This window comes from Amblyomma americanum, chromosome 3 (genome assembly GCF_052857255.1).
Source record: "Amblyomma americanum isolate KBUSLIRL-KWMA chromosome 3, ASM5285725v1, whole genome shotgun sequence".
Classification (NCBI taxonomy): Eukaryota; Metazoa; Arthropoda; class Arachnida; order Ixodida; family Ixodidae; genus Amblyomma; species Amblyomma americanum.
Genome location: NC_135499.1, coordinates 49035570 through 49041065, shown reverse-complemented (window position 1 = coordinate 49041065; position 5496 = coordinate 49035570). Strand labels below are relative to the sequence as shown.

The following is a 5496-nucleotide window of genomic DNA, read 5'->3' as shown; positions in this document are numbered from 1 at the left end:
GGTGCTCTTACAAACCTAGCTACGGCCACGGCTGTCTAATCTGCTGCTTTCTTGGGTATTTATGTTTTGCGTGCAAGCGAACCTTGAGAGTGTTCACCAGCGGCACCCTCGTCCATAGCGGTGGATGCAGCACGTCCTGTAATACCGCAAGTGTGACCTAGAACGTCATCTAACGGCGAGGGCGGAAACGGTGCGAGAGCCCTCTCATTCGACCTATGGCATCAAGACTGCCAGAACCGAGACCCCCATTAAGCTATTAGCAGACAAGGCAAATGAAGTGAGGGGGTCGTTTGACAAACATATTAAGGAAGCCAACAGTCACCAAAATCAAGGTGCATAGGGGAATGCTTCTTGTTATATCTAGTGCCAATCAATTAGTTTTTAAAAAATTACTTATAAAGCAGCAGAAAAGACAACAATGGCGCCGGTGGGATCGAGCCCACGACCTCCGAATATCGCGTCCGATGCTCTTACCAACTGAGCTACGGTGACGGCTGTCTAATCTGCTGCTTTCGTCGGTATTTATGTTTCGCGTGTAAGCGAACCTTGAGAGTGTGCACCAGCGCCACCCTCGTCCATAGCGGTGGACGTAGCACGTCCTGTAATACCGCAAGTGTGACGTAGAACGTCATCTAACGGCGAGGGCGGAAACTGTGCGAGAGCCCTCTTATGCTACCTATGGCATCAAGACTGCCAGAACCGAGACCCCCTTTAAGCTATTAGCAGACAAGGCAAATGAAGTGAGGGGCTCGTTTGACAAACATATTAAGGAAACCAACAGTCACCGAAATCATGGTGCATAGGTGAATGCTTCTTTTTTTATATCTAGTGCCAATCAATTAGTTTTTTAAAGAAAATTACTTATAAAGCAGCAGGAAAAACAACCATGCCGCCGGTGGGATCCGAACCCACGACCTCCGAATATCTCGTCCGGTTCTCTTACCAACTGAGCTACGGCGACGGCTGTCTAATCTGCTGCTTTCGTGGGTATTTATATTTTGCGTGTAAGCGAACCTTGAGAGTGTTCACCAGCGCCACCCTCGTCCATAGCGGTGGGCGTAGCACGTCCTGTAATACCCGCAAGTGTGACGTAGAACGTCATCTAATGGCGAGGGAGGAAACTGTTCGAGAGACCTCTTATGCTACCTATGGCATCAAGACTGCCAGAACCAAGAGCCCCGTTAAGCCATTAGCAGACAAGGCAAATGAAGTGAGGGGCTCGTTTGACAAACATATTAAGGAAGCGAACAGTCACCGAAAACAAGGTGCATAGGGGAATGCTTCTTGTTTTTTATATCCAGTGCCAAGCAATTAGTTTTTTTGAAAATTGCTTATAAAGCAGCAGAAGAAACAACCATGCAGAAGGTGGGATCCGAACCAACGACCTCCGAATATTGCGTCCGGTGCTCTTACCAACTTAGCTACGGCCACGGCTGTCTAATCTGCTGCTTTCGTGGATATATATGTTTTGCGTGTAAGCGAACCTTGAGAGTGTTCGCCAGTGCCACCCTCGTCCATACGGCAGACGTAGCACGTCGTGTAATACCGCTAGTGTGACGTCTAACGGCGAAGGCGGAATCTGTGCGAGAGCCCTCTTATGCTACCTATGGCATCAAGACTGCCAGAACCGATACCCCCGTTAAGCTATTAGCAGACAATGCAAATGAGGTGAGCGGCTCGTTTGACAAACATTTTAAGGAAGCCAACAGTCACTGAAATCAAGGTGCATAGAGGAATGCTTCTTTTTTATATCTAGTGCCAATCAATTAGTTTTTAAAGAAAATTATTTATAAAGCAGCAGGAAAAACAACCATGCCGCCGGTGGGATCCGAACCCACGACCTCCGAATATGGCGTCCAGTGCGCTTACCATCTGAGCTACGGCGACGGCTGTCTAATCTGCTACTTTCGTGGGTATTTATGTTTTGCGTGTAAGCGAACCTCTAGAGTGTTCACCAGCGCCACCCTCGTCCATAGCGGTGGACGTAGCACGTCCTGAAATACCGCAAGTGTGACGTAGAACATCATCTAACGGCGAGGGCGGAAACTGTGCGAGAGCCCTCTTATGCTACCTATGGCATCAAGACTGCCAGAACCGAGACCCTCTTTAAGCTATTAGCAGACAAGGCAAATGAAGTGAGGGGCTCGTTTGACAAACATATTAAGGAAACCAACAGTCACCGAAATCAAGGTGCATAGGGGAATGCTTCTTTTTTTGTATCTAGTGCCAACCAATTAGCTTTTTAAAGAAAATTACTCACAAAGCAGCAGAAAAAAAAACCATGCCGAAGGTGGGATCCGAACCCACTACCTCCGAATATCGCGTCCGGTGCTTTACCAACTGAGCTACGGCGACGGCTGTCTGATTTGCTGCTTTCTTGAGTATTTATGTTTTGCGTGCAAGCGAACCTTGACAGTGTTCACCAGCGGCACCCTCGTCCATAGCGGTGGATGTAGCACGTCCTGTAATACCGCAAGTGTGACGTAGAACGTCATCTAACGGCGAGGGCGGAAACGGTGCAAGAGCCCTCTCATTCGACCTATGGCATCAAGACTGCCAGAACCGAGACCCCCGTTAAGCTATTAGCAGACAAGGCAAATGAAGTGAGGGGATCGTTTGACAAACATATTAAGGAAGCCAACAGTCACCAAAATCAAGGTGCATAGGGCAATGCTTCTTTTTATATCTAGTGCCAATCAATTAGTTTTTTAAGGAAAATTACTTATAAATCAGCAGAAAAAACAAACATTCCGAAGGTGGGATCCCACCCACGACCTCCGAATATATCGTCCGGTGCTCTTACCAACTGAGCTACGGCGACGGCTGTCTAATCCGCTGCTTTCGTGGGTATTTATGTTTTGCGTGTAAGCGAACCTTGAGAGTGTTCACCAGCGCCACCCTCGTCCATAGCGGTGGACGTAGCACGTCCTGTAATACCGCAAGTGTGATGTAGAATGTCATCTAAAGGCGAGGGCGGAAACTGTGCGAGAGCCCTCTTTGCTACCTATGGCATCAAGACTGCCAGAACCGAGACCCTCTAAGCTATTAGCAGACAAGGCAAATGAAGTGAGGGGCTCGTTTGACAAACATATTAAGGAAACCAACAGTCACCGAAATCAATGTGCATAGGGGAATGCTTCTTTTTTTATATCTAGTGCCAATCAAATAGTTTTTAAAGAAAATTACTTATAAAGCAGCAGAAAAAAACCATGCCGAAGGTTGGATCTGAACCCACGACCTCCGAATATCGCGTCCGGTGCTCTTACCAACTGAGCTATAGCGACGGCTATCTAATCTGCTGCTTTCGTGGGTATTTATGTTTTGCGTGTAAGCGAACCTTGAGAGTGTTCACCACCGCCACCTTCGTTCATAGCGGTGGACGTAGCACGTCCTGTAATACCGCAAGTGTGACGTCTAACGGCGAGGGCGGAAACTGTGCGAGAGCCCTCTTATGCTACCTATGTCATCAAGACTGCCAGAACCGAGACCCCCGTTAAGCTATTAGCAGACAAGGCAAATGAAGTGAAAGGCTCGTTTGACAAACATATTAAGGAAGCCAACAGTCACCGAAAACAAGGTGCATAGTGGAATGCTTCTTGTTTTTTATATCCAGTGCCAAGCAATTAGTGTTTTGAAAATTGCTTATAAAGCAGCAGAAGAAACAACCATGCCGAAGGTGGGATCCGAACCCACGACCTCCGAATATTGCGTCCGGTGCTCTTACCAACTTAGCTACGGCCACGGCTGTCTAATCTGCTGCTTTCGTTGATATTTATGTTTTGCGTGTAAGCGAACCTTGAGAGTGTTCACCAGTGCCACCCTCGTCCATAGCGGTGGACGTAGCACGTCCTAAAATACCGCAAGTGTGACGTCTAACGGCGAGGGCGGAAACTGTGCGAGAGCCCTGTTATGCTACCTATGCCTTCAAGACTACCAGGACCGAGACCCCCGTTAAGCTATAAGCAGACAAGGCAAATGAAGTGAGGGGATCGTTTGACAAACATATTAAGGAAGCCAACAGTCACCAAAATCAAGGTGCATAGGGCAATGCTTCTTTTTATATCTAGTGCCAATCAATTAGTTTTTTAAGAAAAATTACTTATAAATCAGCAGAAAAAACAACCATTCCGAAGGTGGGATCCCACCCACGACCTCCGAATATATCGTCCGGTGCTCTTACCAACTGAGCTACGGCGACGGCTGTCTAATCCGCTGCTTTCGTGGGTATTTATGTTTTGCGTGTAAGCGAACCTTGAGAGTGTTCACCAGTGCCACCCTCGTCCATAGCGGTGGATGTAGCACGTCCTAAAATACCGCAAGTGTGACGTCTAACGGCGAGGGCGGAAACTGTGCGAGAGCCCTGTTATGCTACCTATGCCTTCAAGACTACCAGGACCGAGACCCCCGTTAAGCTATAAGCAGACCAGGCAAATGAGGTGAGGGGTTCGTTTGACAAACATATTAAGGAAGCCAACAATCACCGAAATCAAGGTGCATAGGGGAATGCTTCCTTTTATATCTAGTGCCAATCAATTAGTTTTTAAAGAAAATTACTTATAAATCTTGCAGAAAAAACAACCATTCCGAAGGTGGGATCCCACCCACGACCTCCGAATATCTCGTCCGGTGCTCTTACCAACTGAGCTACGGCGACGGCTGTCTAATCTGCTGCTTTCGTGGGTATTTATGTTTTGCGAGTAAGCGAACCTTGAGAGTGTTCACGAGCGCCACCCTCGTCCATAGCGGTAGACGTAGCTCGTCCTGTAATACCGCAAGTGTGACGTAGAACGTCATCTAATGGCGAGGGAGGAAACTGTGCGAGAGACCTCTTATGCTACCTATGGCATCAAGACTGCCAGAACCGAGACCCCCGTTAAGCTATTAGCAGACAAGGCAAATGAAGTGAGGGGATCGTTTGACAAACATATTAAGGAAGCCAACAGTCACCGAAATCAAGGTGCATAGGGGAATGCTTCTTTTTTTATATCTAGTGCCAATCAATTAGTTTTTTAAAGAAAATTACTTATAAAGCAGCAGAAAAAACAACCATTCCGAAGGTGGGATCCCACCCACGACCTCCGAATATCTCGTCCGGTGCTCTTACCAACTGAGCTACGGCGACGGCTGTCTAATCTGCTGCTTTCGTGGGTATTTATGTTTTGCGAGTAAGCGAACCTTGAGAGTGTTCACGAGCGCCACCCTCGTTCATAGCGGTGGATGTAGCACGTCCTGTAATACCGCAAGTGTGACGTAGAACGTCATCTAACGGCGAGGGCGGAAACGGTGGAGAGCCCTCTCATTCGACCTATGGCATCAAGACTGCCAGAACCGAGACCCCCGTTAAGCTATTAGCAGACAAGGCAAATGAAGTGAGGGGCTCGTTTGACAAACATATTAAGGAATCCAACAGTCACCGAAAACAAGGTGCATAGGGGAATGCTTCTTGTTTTTATATCCAGTGCCAAGCAATTAGTTTTTTTAAAGAAAATTACTTCT

General features: G+C 47.5%; 1 non-coding gene across 1 annotated transcript; it reads right to left on the bottom strand.

Moving 5' to 3' along the window:
- Nucleotides 1-887: 887 nt before the first annotated feature.
- Nucleotides 888-961, bottom strand: TRNAS-AGA (transfer RNA serine (anticodon AGA)). Its single transcript has one exon. It is a non-coding gene; the product is annotated as a tRNA-Ser (tRNA).
- Nucleotides 962-5496: the final 4535 nt, after the last annotated feature.